Raw genomic sequence first — 17,146 nt, 5'->3', positions numbered from 1 at the left:
TTTGTAATATAGTTTGAAGTCAGGTATTGTGATACCTCCAGCATTGCTCTTTTTACTGAGCATTGCCTTGGCTAATCACTGTCTCTTGTGTTTCCAAATGAACTTTAGGGTAGATTTTTCAATCTCAGTGATGAAAGTCATTGGGATTTTGATGGGAATTGCTACATGTAGGTAGCTTTTGGTAGGATAGCCATTTTTACTATGTTGATTCTACCAATCCATGAGCACAGGAGATCTTTCTATCTTCTGTAGTCTTCCTCAATCTCTTTCTTCAGGGGTTTGTAATTATCCTTGTAGAGGTCATTCACATCCTTAGTTATTTTTACTCCTAGGTATTTTTTTTTTAGGCTATTGTAAATGGAATTGCTTCCTTATATTACTTCTCAGTTTGTTTGTTGTTGGTATGTAGAAAAGTTAATGATTTTTGTAAGTTGATTTTGTATCCTGCCATCTTGCTATAGCTGTTTATGGTGTCTAAGGGTTTTTGGGTAGAGTTTTTTGGGTCTTTAAGGTATAGGAGCATATTGTCTGCAAACAAGGACATTTTGACAGTTTCTTTACTTATTTGTATTCCTTTTATTTCTTCTTCTTGCCTAATTGCTCTGGCTAGGAATTCCAGGACTATGTTGAATAGGAGTGGGGATAGTGGGCATCCTTGTCTCATTCCTGATTTTAAGGGAAATGGTTTCAGTTTTTCACCATTAAGTATGATGTTGGCTGTAGGTTTGTCATATCTAGCCTTTACAATATTGAGGTACATTTCTTCTATTCTTAGTTTTCTTAGAGCTTAAAAGCAGAATTCTTTTAGAACACATTGTAGATTCAGAATTTGAAGACATCTTTTTTCCATGAGGGAATTATAAGCAGGTCAACTTCTTTCATTGCTTTCTGACTGACTTCTGGAAGCTCAAACAGACCCAAATACTCAGCCTTCTTGATCCCATGTCACCCTTGTATTCCTGTATGCCTCGCTGCCCCTTCAGAATGCTCTGCCATCTTTTGTCTTCTCTTCAAATTCTAATTGGGATTAGGAGGAAGATAGGGAAATTGACAAAAAGATTTCTGTTCCCCAAAAGGTAAAAGCCAGTAGCTTCCAAGTTCTCTTGCTCCATGATTGTCTTGCCTTAGCATTAACTTTCCTAATAATGGTTTGCTGATAGAAATTTGTGCTAAATCTATAATAGAAAAGAGAGACCCATTTTCCAGACTTTAAAATATAAGCCATGATGCAGAAAAATAGTAGGAACTATATTATTGCAATTTATATTTGCAGATATATTTTTAGGGAGAAGGATTGAAACCTTATGTAAGACCCAGAACTGGTTGATGATGCTAATTTTGTAGAAAAGGCACTCTGAAGTTCAGCCTCCCACAATCTCACCACCCACAGCACCCATCTCAGGAAGAACAGGGTGTGGAATTCAAATTTACTGCAGGTAAATAAGAGAGGCAAAATTTAAATGATTATAATTAAAATTAATAAAGGATCACAACTGGCAATATATTTAGAAATGTATCATTTATGTTCACTGTTCTTTCTTCAGTTTGTTTTAGAACAATATACATATCTGTGCAATTATATACTTGTGTGTTGCTATTAAGAAAGAAATCACTGATTAAAGAGAAATCAGCTGTTTCTCCTTTGTTCCATTCTATCTCATTTTAAGGCATGTTTTTCAAGCCTTTACCTGCTAAATGAACTTTTAATTATTTTACTTCTACATGACTTGTGCTTTGAAATGTTCAATCTATCAAATGACCCAATTTAATTAAGTAGAAATTCATTTTTCCATTTTTATTCATCAAGGAGCTTTAACTATTTAGCAGAGCTTCCAAATGGCTTGCAATATATTATCACTATCAGTTGATATAATTTTAGCTTGAAGACAAGAGTCAAGATTTTAGCTAGCAGCTGGAGCAGTTTTATTGTCAGTAGATATACATGTTCCATAAGGTTGCTTTAAAAAATAATCAACATTGCCTGCAGGTCTCCATCACTGACATCACAAATCCTCTAAGATCTAGGAACATGGTTGAGAAATATTGCTCAAAGACAGTGGAGCTGTGTTCTCAACCTTTTTTTTTTTCACCCCAATATCTAGGAGATACCACCCATCCTTACAAATAGCAATTGATTACAGTGGCAGATTCTATCCATGCTCCCACCCAGGCAAGAATGTGCTAGAATTTTAGGGAGAAAGAAGAGCCTGACCATGACAGCTGTAAGTTATATAATTCCTGAAAGGAAAGGAGATTTATTTGTTCAGTCATGAAAATCAAATTGTTTTCTATGACCTTCAGATGTGGCTGGATTAGTAGGAAGAGTTTCAGGATCTAGAATATTTCTATTAATTTTTCTGTGCTTTGGAACAGCATCTTTAGTTACTTTTGAAGCCCAATTATTCTGAGAAAAATGCAATGCTTCTTTAGAATTCCTGAAGGCCAAGTTAAATAGGTAGAGCTTCTGTCCCATTAATGAACATGCAAATATTACTCAACACTTTCAAAAAAATTACAGGAGAGGGGGCTTTCAGGGACTGTGACCAAATAGTATCACAAACTCCTTCACATACCCCTTTCATTTCAGCTCCTGGGTGGTCTTTTGCTTTTTAGGAAGCTACTTTGAATTTCAGATGCTAAGACAAAATAACATGAGGATACACACTGACTGTGGGAGGCAAAACTTATTGTCCCCTTCTCTGTGCTTATGAAAAATGCCTCCCACACTCCCAAAATTAGCATTCCAAATGAAACAATAAACCTGAAATCTACTCATCTATTTTGAAAATGGTAGTCTTGGGTAAGCATGATTTTGATTTTGTTGAACTTTGATAATCTGCCAAAATCTTCCTCATATTTTCCAGGAGCTTGTCATTAACTGCACGCAAAGTACATGAACACCTTGAGTACATTATTGTAATCCCCATAGCTTTATCTTTCAAATGATTTTGAGCTAGAGTTTTGGCTGATTTTATTTTCCAGTAGAAGTCCAACCCTGCCAAGGATCCAAAATTGGAAGCATTCAAAAAAACAAGCCTATTTATTTTTAATACATTATCTTCCACTGTAGAACTTTGCCACAAAGGAAACTGTACAAATTTCTAACCATGTAGTTCATGAAATAAGTTTCACATCATTGATAATTTATACTTAATGGGGTATGCAGCAAGGTATAGCACAGAAAAGGCTAAGGAATAAATAGAAGAAACCATAAACAAAACTGATTTCTAAATAGTTAATGTACCATCTTCATGTACTTAGGTTTACATTCAAATAACAAAAGCACTATTATTAATTAACCTATATCACTGGAGTCTTTTTTTTTTTAATTTCCTGCTTAGACTATAATGTTAGACAGCATGTCATGGTGGGGAGCATATGGCAGAGAAAATCTATTTACCTCATGGTAGCTGGGATGCAAAAGAGAGAGAGAGAGAAAGAAAAAGAAAGAGAGACAGAGAGAGAAGGGGTTGAGATTTCAATATTGCCTTCAAGGGCATGCCCCCAGTGAAATGACCTAACTTCCTTCCACTAGGTCCTACCTTTAAAGGTTCCACCACCTTCCAGTAGTGTCATGGGCCGGCAACAAAGCCTTTAACACATGAGTCTTTTGGGGAACATGTCAACGGTGATACTGTTATATAGACATGTATTAACATAATAGATTCACCAAACTGGAAACATAGGGCTTTAAACTTCATTAATCTGAGACTCTGAATTTACACATGAGGAAACTGAGACACTGACTGCTTGACTGCAAAGTTTAAGTCACACAATGGCAGGCCCAGGACCTCGGCATTTAATTTCTTTCCATAACAGTATCTAATTATACATGAGGATTCATAATGTATTTGATCTATTATAAAAATTGTGGGGATAGAATGAGAAGCTGCTCTTCTAGGTTTTGGAGGCCACTGAAGAACACAGCCAAGCAAAATGAAGTATTTATTACATGTCTACAGTTACACAGCTATTTGACATGCCAAGCTCCTAAGTGCAAGGCAAAATTTGAACTAATTAAAGCACAGTATTAATAGTTACATACAATGACACTCAATAACAAAGTATTATTAGGTGGTTGACAAAGGACTGACTGGGTGTGTTACATTATGGGGGTAAAGATGGCATTGTTTCTTGGTGCTGTTCTTCTACCTTGAATAGATAGGAGGGAAGAATTCCCTTTAAAAATCAAGCAATTTATTATTTATTTATTTATTTTGCAGAACTAGGGCTTGAACTCAGGGCCTTCACCTTCAGCCACTCTGCCAGCCCTTTTTTTGTAATGGGTGATTTTGAGATAGGATCTTGTGAACCATTTGCCCTGGCTGGCTTTGAACCACGATTCTTCTGGTCTCTGCCTCCTGAGTAGCTAGGGTTACAGGTGTGAGCCACCAGTGCCCAGCTCTAAAAATCAAGTAATTTTGATACAAAGTCGATTTCTATATATGGTTATACTGTAGAAATTTATAAGATTTTGTTAAGCTCACTTCATTCATTGACATATGACATGAAGTCAAATATCAGTATAATTGTATTTACGTTTCTGACCATCCTATAATGAGTGATGCCTTATTAAACTGATAAGAACAGATTCTGCATGCAATCTTACCCAAAAGGCCAAGAAGCAATGAGTGACATTTCATTAAAATATAGAAAGAGGAGGAAACTTCCAGCATTCTTTTAAGAGACTAGCACTTACTAGATATATTGTGTTGAAACTAGGTTTTATTAGAAAATATTCCCTCTGAATTTCCTATCCTCTAACAGTATTTTACTATCACTACTCACACAATCAAGTACAGTACCTCAACAATATTGGATGTCCAATAATATTTTTGCATCCACTTTAATGGAATAAAATGTTTTTTATTTCTAAAATCAGAAGATTGCTTATTGATTAATGTGGCTTTCCCAATGCAGAAGTTATCAGAAAAGTAAATCAAAGTGTGTGGAAGGGAAGTCTATTGCTGTTTTCTGAAGACAGCGATGGCTCCTGTAGAAAAGAAAGTTAACTGCCCACCAGTTTGCCAGAATAGAGATGACTTTGAGAAGTGACTTTATAGACATTAATTACATTTTCCAGTTTTCCTTGCAGGTAGGGGGCATCAGAGACTAATCCTCAGTCAATCTTCGATTACTGCATTCATAAGAAATAAGTTCTCTTGTGCTGAGTTACTAAATCATGGTGTTTTTTATTTTTGTGGCAGGTACTGATCTTGATATAGGCTACAAAATATCACTTTGCCTACCTATTCTTTTCACAAAATCCACACATGAACATTGTTTGTTGCGGGATACATTATGCTGATAAAGTGTGGTTTGTCATTCAGGAGTTGCAATGTTGCTTTTGAAGTTTAGTCTTTTGCAACAGCATTTGCTACATTCAGTCAAATGAATTATCAAAGTGACAGGGCTGACTTGTCTGCTGGTGTCAGAGCTTTGAAGTACTTGCTCAGATCTTTAGAAAAGCATCATTATTATTCTCTTCAATCAAGCACAGGTAAATAGAGCTCTTCACTTTTTTCACTTCTTCCTTTTAATTCTTCTGCCACCTACACCTACTCTGACTCTCTCAATACAGATAGAGAGCTATTTTCTAACCAAATTGCTTAATTTTTAGCTGCAGTTTTTGGTAATAATCAATTCTGCATTTTTGTCCATCTGTGATGAATTGTGACAATTAAAGAAGTGATCGTTAGCTTGGATTTTATTTATGATTATCTTGCATGTTCCATTGCATTTAAAACAGGAAATTCAGAGCTGTCACTGATGTCACATATTGGAAAATATGACTGTGGTGTTGATCATTTAATGAGACAGTAAGTAGGCGGCCTTTGGAAACTGGAGTAACTCTTTTATGTTATAAAGATGTACAAATCAAATTTCCTTTGCACATATTCAGCACAAGTTCAGATTTATGCCTTTAATAAAGCACAGCAGAGATCTGGTTGCATATCTGAGAGCTGACAATGTGCAGAATTTTCCCTCTGGGTGTCATTTGCCCACAAGTCATAAGAGCAGAAGGCTGCATGGTCCCAATACAGTAAAAACACTTTCCAGAATCCTGCTGGGTAAGTCAACAGTAAAATGGGCTTCTAATGAGGAACTGAGTAGTTAGAAACTCTGTAATCACATCGTGATCTTTTTTATCTGCAAACATTTGTTGTTGGCTAAGTGCTATCACACTGTAAGAAATGATAATATCTTTACCATTTGAATTAAATCCATTTTCCTTATATATTTTTGAATTCCATCTGGCAAATTCTTTAATCAATGTTACTGTTACAAATACCTACAGTATTCCTAGCGGAATCCAAGGCCCAGAACTTTGCAGGGTAGATACAAGATCCTTTGTGATCTAGCCAAAATGGGTCTTCCTGACTCTGTCTCTCAACTGCCATCACACCACTCTCACACAATACACATACACACACCTTCTACCCTACAGCCACATGAACTGCTGGAACTTGCTGTATATATTCTTGCATTATCTTACTTTAGTTCTCATGCTGAATATCATTTCCTCCAGAAAACCTTCTCTTGTAGGTTTAATTCCCCAAGAAGATTTCTCTGCCAGAGGATTTTTAGAGAGTTCTCATAGGATTAGTAACTCTGGGAACAAAAGAAAAAGAGTGAAACTGAAAAAAAGGAGAAGTCTAGCTGTGATGAAATTTGAACAGAAATGTCACGTAACTTCATGGGGAGTTTTGAAACTGATCCTGGGAGGAATTCATACCACTTGTCAACCAGGTACTAGATATAGAATGCCTAACAAGTAAGTATAATGTTGAATGAGGGAGCTGTTGTCATCCAAGACAATACCTAAAGGAACCTGGAGCTGAGACTTTTTGCCAGGAGGCCAGGAGGACCCTTAGCACCTGAGGGAATGAGCCTTTCCTCCTGGAAAGGGGATTCAGATAGCAGATCACAGTATCCACTATGCCCACCCTTTGCTCCCCAGATCCACTTCTTTGAATAAACAGAAAATACTTCATATCAAAAATTTATTAGATGCAAATTAAACACTATGGAGGCAAAATGTATGTCATTGGATAAAAGATCTAGGCATCCATCACCAGAACTTAGAAGATAAATAAATTCAAAGAAATATTGACCCCTCCAAACTGACAAAAACTGTCAGAATCAAATTCATCAGAATTCTGGTAAGCAACCAAAGGTTTGCCAGGCATGACACACACCTTTAACTGTAATCTCAGCTACTCAGGAGGTGGAAATCAGAAGGATCACATTTCAAGGTCAGCCTTGGCAAAAATTTAGTAAGACTTCATCTCAATAAAACAAGCTGGAGGTTGTGGTGGGCAAAAATGTAAGACCTTAACTGAACAATAAATAAAGCAAAAACTGGCTGTGGGCATGGCTCAAGGGAAGGAGCAACTGGTTAGCAAGTACAAGACCTGAGTTCAAACCCCAGTATGGCCAAAAAAACCCAAAACGGTTTGCAGTAATCAAGGGAATTAGTCAAGCAAAGGGCAATGTATACATGGTAGGAAGTTTGTGGCATTTTAGCTTCCCCTCTCCCAACTCCAGCTCAGTGGCTTTCTTGTTTCCTGATGTGGGTCTCTGGTACCAAAAAGAGCAGAGTGGTCCTTTTCTTTCTTTATTCTTCTTTTTTAAAAGGAATTGCATTTGTTTTGACCGTCTAGAGGGATCTGAAGAGCTGCACGGGGGCTTCTTTTTGTTCTACCTCATTCAGGACTTTCTTAAAATAAATAACTGGCTATGCAGAGACCATTTTAAAAAATCACTAAAAGGCAAATGAATGAGCTACTGCCAACTGTGACAAAATACAGTCCTTGGGACACACCCCAGATCTGCCAAATCTTACAAGAAAAAGCTGGAGGAGATATGTAGATATTATTACAGATCCTATGAAGGAAGGTTTAAAATCTGTAGAGATAAATTCTTCAAACATCTCATCAGGATAAACATAGAAAAACAAACAAACAACCTGAACAGGATTTAATATTAAATTAATCAAGTCAGTAATGTAAATCTTTCTACCAACAAAATTCCAGGTCAGAATTATTACACTGCTGAGTTCATCCAAACATTTAAGGAAGAATAATTCCAAAAAAAAAGAAGCCTCTTGGAAATGCTTTAAGTGTGGCAGGGAAGGGACTGAAGGGGAGAGACGATGTAACTAATGTACAATATAAGTCTAATCAGAACTGTCGCTATGAATCCTCTCCTATATAATGAATATATCCTAATAAAAATTATTTAAAAAGAATAATTCTAGTTGCACACATACTGTTCCAGATTATTGAAAAAGTGTTTCAATTTCCAACTGATTCTGCTGATTTTAAGAAGTAACATTGTCTGGGTAGCAAATTCTAACAATTGCAATAAAAAAAAGAAAGTTATAGGACAATCTCACTCAGAAGTATAGATTCAAAAACCATAAACAAAAAACCAGAATCTCAGGAGCAGCGATATAGGACAATAATACTATTTCATGATAAAGTTGCATTTATATGTCTCTTCTAAATTTGATTTAACCTTGAAAATCAATCAATGTAAATTTGTTAAGTAAGTAACCAGTAGACATATAAATTATAATTTTTAAAGTAGTATGAACAAATAAGGGATTTAAAAATGGGGGAAATTTTTCAAAAAATCTTGATAAATCTAAGAGGATGGAAAAGGGGGGTGGGGAGGAGGCAGTATTAAAAGGAGAAAAAGAAAACACAAAACAAGAATTCATAACTAACACTAAATATACCAGTAACAGTTATGCCTACAAGTGAATTAACTTACCAGGTGAAATAATTTTTCAAATTAGAAAACACTGATAAGTAGAAGTAATAATAGATGCACAAACATATTATTTAAAGGTGTGGCATAATGATAATAATAAGTAGAAATAGCATAAAAATTGCATCCTGCATAGAGCTGCACTAGAAATATAGAGCAATGGAGATAGGACTTTCCTTCCAATTTCCTTCTACTTTGAAAATTCTAATTACATCTTCAGAAACATCTATATGCCACTGCTAGTGTTTACCAATCCTCGTATCTCATTCATTTCTAAGTATTCCAATTATTTTCTCACTTAAAAAGTTTATTCAGTAGTTTTTGTGCATTTTATTTCTACTGTGTTTGAGTTTGGATCCTTCTATATGCCCCTAACTATGGAAACAAATTCTGTGTGAGAAATAAAGTTAGATTCTGACTTCCAGCATTTTTGAAAATGCAATTGCCTATAGTGGATTGTTGGTTTAAAAAATAAGTGTTTCTTATTTTCTGACCAAGATCATAATATATCAAAGATACCCAAACAACTCTCTTGTGATTTCAGAGAGTCAAGCAAACACAAATGTATGTGTCTCATTTTATGATACTCCAATGATAATCACTGGGACCTCATATTCAAGTCCCTGAAGCTGATTGGTGTGTTCACCTGCACAGTAAGATGCTTTCCAAGAACTATAATATAAAATGTAGAATGTGGATAGAGTAGGAATTATGCATAAAATATATAATCCTACTAGTAATTTTCCTGAATTATGGGAAATTGATGCATGCATATGTGTCAGAAGTACCAGGTAACAAGGGAGAAATTTTTAAATTCTATTTATTTTTTTTAAAAGTTGTGATGCTTTGATCAACAGAAAGGCAATACAGATAAAAAAGACAAATTATTGCTGTAGCTTCAATCTTAAATGTCCCCCAAAGATCCATGTGATAAAGGTGTGGTCTGACCTCCAAAAAGGAGAACTATAGGCCAATCTCCTTAATGAACATTGATGCAAAAATCCTCAACAAAATAATGGCAAACCGAATTCAACAACACATCAAAAAGATTATTCACCACGACCAAGTAGGCTTCATCCCAGGGATGCAGGGGTGGTTCAACATACAAAAATCAATAAACATAATAAACCACATTAACAGAAGCAAAGACAAAAACCACTTGATCATCTCAATAGATGCAGAAAAAGCCTTTGATAAGATCCAACACCATTTCATGATAAAACCTCTAAGAAAACTAGGAATAGAAGGAAAGTACCTCAACATTATAAAAGCTATATATGACAAACCTACAGCCAGCATTATACTTAATGGAGAAAAACTGAAACCATTCCCTCTAAAATCAGGAACCAGACAAGGATGCCCACTATCTCCACTCCTATTCAACATAGTACTGGAATTCCTAGCCAGAGTAATTAGGCAAGAAGAAGGAATAAAAGGAATACAAATAGGTAAAGAAACTGTCAAAATATCCCTATTTGCAGATGACATGATCCTATACCTTAAAGACCCAAAAAACTCTACTCAGAAGCTTCTAGACATCATCAATAGCTATAGCAAGGTAGCAGGATATAAAATCAACATAGAAAAATCATTAGCATTTCTATACACTAACAATGAGCAAAGTGAAAAGAATGTATGAAAACAATTCCATTTACAATAGCCTCAAAAAAAATCAAATACCTAGGTGTAAACCTAACAAAAGATGTGAAAGACCTCTACAAGGAAAACTTCTGAAGAAAGAGATTGAGGAAGACTATAGAAAGTGGAGAGATCTCCCATGCTCATGGATTGGTAGAATCAACATAGTAAAAATGTCGATACTCCCAAAAGTAATCTACATGTTTAATGCAATTCCCATCAAAATTCCAATGACATTCATTAAAGAGATTGAAAAATCTACCGTGAAATTTATATGGAAACACAGGAAGCCACGAATAGCCAAGGCAATACTCAGTCAAAACAACAATGCAGGAGGTATCACAATACCTGACTTCAAACTATATTACAAAGCAGTAGCAATAAAAACAGCATGGTACTGGCACAAAAACAGCCATGAAGACCAGTGGAACAGAATAGAGGACCCAGATATGAAACCACACAACTATAACCAACTTGTCTTTGACAAAGGAGCTAAAAATATACGATGGAGAAATAGCAGCCTCTTCAACAAGACTGCTGAGAAAACTGGTTAGCAGTCTGCAAAAAACTGAAACTAGATCCATGTATATCACCCTATACCAAGAGTAACTCAAAATGGATCAAGGATCTTGATATCAGACCACAAACTCTAAAGTTGATACAGGAAAGAGTAGGAAATACTCTGGAGTTAGTAGGTATAGGTAAGAACTTTCTCAATGAAACCCCAGCAGCACAGCAACTAAGAGATAGCATAGATAAATGGGACCTCATAAAACTAAAAAGCTTCTGTTCATCAGAAGAAATGGTCTCTAAACTGAAGAGAACACCCACAGAGTGGGAGAAAATATTTGCCAGCTACACATCAGACAAAGGACTGATAACCAGAATATATAGGGAACTTAAAAAACTAAATTCTCCCAAAACTAATGAACCAATAAAGAAATGGGCAAGTGAACTAAACAGAACTTTCTCAAAAGAAGAAATTCAAATGGCAAAAAAACACATGAAAAAATGCTCACCATCTCTAGCAATAAAGGAAATGCAAATTAAAACCACGCTAAGATTCCACCTCACCTCTGTTAGAATAGCCATCATCAGCAACACCACCAACAATAGGTGTTGGCGAGGATGCAGGGAAAAAGGAACCCTCTTACACTGTTGGTGGGAATGTAAACTAGTACAAGCACTCTGGAAAAAAATGTGGAGGCTACTTAAAAAGCTAGACATTGATCTACCATTTGATCCAGCAATACCACTCTTGGGGAGATACCCAAAAGACTGTTACTCCAGAGGCACCTGCACACCCATGTTTATTGCGGCACTATTCACAATAGCCAAGTTATGGAAACAGCCAAGATGCCCCACCACTGATGAATGGATTAAGAAAATGTGGTATCTATACACAATGGAATTTTATGCAGCCATGAAGAAGAACAAAATGTTATCATTCGCTGGTAAATGGATGGAATTGGAGAACATCATTCTGAGTGAGGTTAGCCTGGCCCAAAAGACCAAAAATCATATGTTCTCCCTCATATGTGGACATTAGATCAAGGGCAAACACAACAAGGGGATTGGACTTTGAGCACATGATAAAAGCGAGAGCACACAAGGGAGGGGTGAGGATAGGTAAGACACCTAAAAAAACTAGCTAGCATTTGTTGCCCTTAACGCAGAGAAACTAAAGCAGATACCTTAAAAGCAACTGAGGCCAATAGGAAAAGGGGACCAGGAACTAGAGGAAAGGTTAGATCAAAAAGAATTAACATAGACGGTAACACACACGCACAGGAAATCAATGTGAGTCAATGCCCTGTATAGCTATCCTTATTTCAACCAGCAAAAACCCTTGTTCCTTCCTATTATGGTTTATACTCTTTCTACAACAAAATTGGAAATAGGGCAAAATAGTTTCTGCTGGGTATTGAGGGGGTGGGGTGAAGAGGGAGGGGGCGGAGTGGGTGTTAAGGGAGGGGGTGGGGGCAGGGGGGGAGAAATGACCCAAGCCTTGTATGCACATATGAATAATAAAAGAAAAAAAAAAAGACAAAAAATCCATCCATATTGAACATGCAAAAAAAAAAAAAAGGTGTGGTCCGCAGCATTGGTGCTATTAGGAGGTGTTGGCATCTTTAAGAATTAGGACCAGGTAGGAGGTCTTAGAATAATGGGTGTGTGTCCTTAAAAGGGAGTTATGAGACTCCAGCCTCTTCATCATCAGGTAAGTGGTTTTGCTCTACCATGTGCTTCCACCATAAGTACTGCCTCACCACCCACTCTAACTAACAGTGTCAACCAATCACAGGCTGCAACCTCCAAAATAGTGAGCCAATGTAAACATTTTCTCTTTATAATCTAATTACCTCAAATACATGTTACAGTAACAGAAAGCTAACACAATGATTTTAAATAAAAACAAATACCAAACATATAATGCTTACTATATCACATTCTCTGATCCAAGTGCTTTTTATATACATTAATTCATTTAAATCTTCACAACTTATAAGGTAGTTATTAAAGTTACTCTCACTTCATAAATTATGAAACTGAAGAGAGGCTGATAACTTATCCAAATTCATCCTGGTAGTAAGAGATGCAGCCAGTTCTGTACATAGGCAAGATGGCCAAAAAGTTGTGCTTTGATCTTTTGTTCCAAGTATGAAATATGTACTTGATATAAATAGTATATTGTACGAAGATATAAAAGTAAAATTATGATAAGTGAGGAAGGTAAAGAAAAAGAGTCACCCATAGTCTCTTCATTCTAACATAACCGCTGACTTTGGTATGATCTCTTCCTGTATGGTGATCGTTGGAGCACATATTATGTACGTGGAGTTTATAAGTTAAGAAATTGCAATGACTTTTCCATGTTGATATATAACGATTATAGGAACTCAGTTTAATGGCTGGATATTATTCAATTCTGTGGGTGGGATAATTCACTCAACTGCTTTTATTAGACATTGTATTTTAAATTTTATTTTGACATTAGACTATATCCATTATTTTCCTATTGTATGTGTGTATAAACCTATTCTCAACATCTTCATGGATGAAACTTTTACCATGTTTTCCCTTGTTCCTTAGGAAATATATCCAGAATGAAATTATTAAGTAATTAATAGTGAGTTTATAATCTACTTTGCTTCTTAAAAACACCTAAACTGCTGTTGTTTTTTTTTCTAAATATGTATGTTACTAGGTTGTTAGTTCTTAAAATCAGTAATAAAACCACATGCTATCTTTTAAGTTCTTCCTCACAACAGGTCACTAGCAATTACCTATCAGGTCTGTATGAGGGCAACAGATTAGAAGACCCACCAGTAACCTTATTAACAATCATTAATCTTTTTTTTTTAATCTGACAATAATGTTCTCAAGTCTCTTTGTTTGGCATATAGGCTTTGAATACAGAAGAATACATTTTCTACCAGCAGGATAAGGGTTCTTTTGTTTTGCCAAGGGGAGATTAAAACTGATGGTTTTAATTGTTTCAAGTAGATTCCCTTGAGAGGTTTCCTAGCCACAGCTGGATCAAGCAAAGTCACCATGGAACTGTACCCATTTTAACTGTATTTGCTCTGCCCTAAAAGCTAAAAAGCTGAAGATCCAGAAAGCTAAGCTTTTGAACTAATTCTTTTTAATGTATTGAGTTACTCAACCATCACAAACCCCTTCTCATAATAAACAACTTGTCTGCTCTGGTCTAGGATTTTGTGAAATGATAGAGAAGATAATTTTAGAACTGGAAAGGAACTTAAAAACATTTATTTTGTCCAACTCTGTATTTTATAAATGCGTAAACCAAGGTTCCAAAAGTTTGAAATGCCTTTCTTAGATGTACACAGAAAATGAAGGACAGAATGAGGCTAGAGCTGCTTCTCCACTCCTGCTTCCTCTGTGTACAAGATTTGAAAATGCTGCCAAGGATGTCTGGGAAGACCTGTATCTGGGGAAAAGAAGGAATTTCAACCACTTGAGTTAGATCCCATCTTATACCAAAAATATACAATGTTAACCACAAATTTCAGGAAAGGAGAAAAGGAATGTTAATAAACTTGTATATGTGTCTTAGCCATCATATGCTCAAGAACATATGGATGTTAATTTATGTCATGAAACTTATGGTCAGTGTCACCCACCCTACAATGGGTCTTTATCGAATATTTAAGAAGAGACATAATTAAGCTGTTTTAAATAGGAGTTTTTCCCAAAGGAATAACTTACTAGTGCAAGCCCAGACTGAACCTACATTCTTAGTTACTAAAAGCTGTATGCTATAGTCAGAAATGAAGACCTTTCTGAGGTTTAGCAGCTATGCCATCACTGTGAAACAATGCTACTAAATGTAGCATAAACGGGTAACATCAGCTTCACCAGGGAGCTTGTTAAAATACAGCAGTTCAGCCCCACCCGGACCCAACAGCAAGAAGATCCCAAGAATCCATGCTTTAATAAGCTCTCCAGATAATTCGCACACATACTAAAGTGTAAGAAGTGTTGTTCTAATAGGGCAGTTCTCAGCCTTTTTTGCACATTGGGATCACACAGGGAACTATGCTAATTCCTGAGTCCCAACCAAGGTTCACATTTAATTGGTATGAGTACAGCCTAGACACCATCATGGTTGTGAATAATACTACCACAGTTCATTAGGAGCACTTGATTTGGCTCTTGGTTTTTTGGATTTTTTATAAAATTATTGAAAAGATGCCTCATCTTACCAAGATCCCCCAAGATTTATAAAGTGGAGGGATAGGAATATAATCCATTGGAATACATATCAAAATACTAGAATTTTTGTTTTTATTTATTTTAAATGTCAACATTTAAAATTTTATTTTTGCCCATATCTATGATCTCTATAGAAACACATGTAAAATGTAAGTATAAAATTTATAAATGTTACTATAAGTACAGAGTATGCATACTAAATTTCTTCATCGAAGTTACCTAGGAGTTGTCCTAAAAATACGGATTCCTAAAAATACAAGCCCACATGTCTAACATGAATTCAGTTAGTATGAGCTTGGACCAAAGAATCCATTTCTATCAACATATTCCAGATGATTGCAATGCTCCATAAACCATTCCTTAGGAGAATGTGGTTTAGAAGCACATTCTGTTTTGGTTACAGCAAAATAGAACCATTTGAGAAGGCAGAACACCCATTCCAGGTCTTCAAGGGCTGTAGTGTCTCAGTGGGATAATCATATTTGAAGCCATAAACCTCAGCTTCAAAGGATATTAGCACACTCAAAAGGATTTGTTTGTTGGAGCTAACACTAGTTACAAAGACAGCTATGTAACCAAGAATATTAATGGATAGCTTTACAAGGAGAAATCTAACTTTTATAACTTCTTTTATAGTAGTCTATTGCATTATTGCACTGCAGAAAACCTTGTGGGATGCCAAATAATAATCATAGATTTGATTCTTTAGCCTGCAGAGAAAGGTGAAATAATTAAAATTTAAAGTTTTAATAGCTTTCGCCTTCAAACTATGATACGTGACACTGCCAGAGGAGGGGGGAACTGGGCTAAGTTTCATATAAATGATATAAACATACAAATTAAAAGGCATACATTGCCATATTAGATGTAAACAAAATTAACTTAATGCTTCCAACAGGAAACCCATTTACAAATTGGTTAAAAGTAAAAAAGATGTAAGAAAATGTGCCATGCTAAAAACTAATCATAAGAAAGCTGAAGTGGCTATAATACATCTGACAAAGTAAATTTCAGAACAAAGAATATTGCCAGATATAAAGATGATTACTTCGTAATGATAATGGGATCAATTATTCAAGACAACCTAGCAATCATAAACATTTAAGCACCTAATGACAGAATTTAAATTAAAGTAAAGCAAAAACTGATAGATCTGAAAGGAGAAACAAACAAATCCACAGTTACAGTCAAAGGTAGATGATGCAAGACTTTCATGCCTGAAACAAGGGAAATGTACTCTAAACACATGGATAAAACTCAAACTTTATGCTGAGTAAGAAGGAATCTAGATGAAAAAGAATACCTATTCTATAGTATTCTAGAAAACAGAAACCAATCTATAGGGTCAGGAACATATCATTTGCTTACCCTGGGTTGGAGTAGGGTAAGGCAGGAGGAAGTATTTGAGGTGATGGGTAGGTTCATTATCATGATTCCATAAGAATGTTAATATGTTAAAATGTATCAAATTGTACACTTTAAGCACATTTCGTGAACTGTTAATATATTTCAGTAATTTTGTTAGAGGAAAGTCACTCGATCCAGCAAACCATCCAGTAGACTCTAGCCATGGGGTCAGTACCTTGTCAGGAACTGTTTTAAAAGTGGTAATATCTTTTGTAAGTGATAAAGACTATTTGAATCAATAAAAGCCTAATGTATTAATCTTCAGCTGAAGTGGAAGGAAGTTTGTTTTGATGGATATTTATGGGCAAATTGTGAATACTCTGAACAAGTTCCAATACCTGAACTTCCCCATTCTTGGAATCTCTGGCCAGTACTTCCATAGCATTTCCTTTCTGCCTCTCTCTCTCTCTCTCTCTCTCTCTCTCTGTCTCTCTTTCTCTCCAATATCAAAAACTGCTTTTACCAAATGATTTCATAGTTTTATTTGTCCTAGAAGATTTATGAGATTTGAAATTATTTCTATCCTAGAGAAATTTGTTATTGATGTACAATTAAAAATCTCCAATCCAAAGAAATGAGCTTTCCT

Source organism: Castor canadensis, chromosome 9 (genome assembly GCF_047511655.1).
Source record: "Castor canadensis chromosome 9, mCasCan1.hap1v2, whole genome shotgun sequence".
NCBI lineage: Eukaryota > Metazoa > Chordata > Mammalia > Rodentia > Castoridae > Castor > Castor canadensis.
This window is presented reverse-complemented; position numbering follows the sequence as displayed.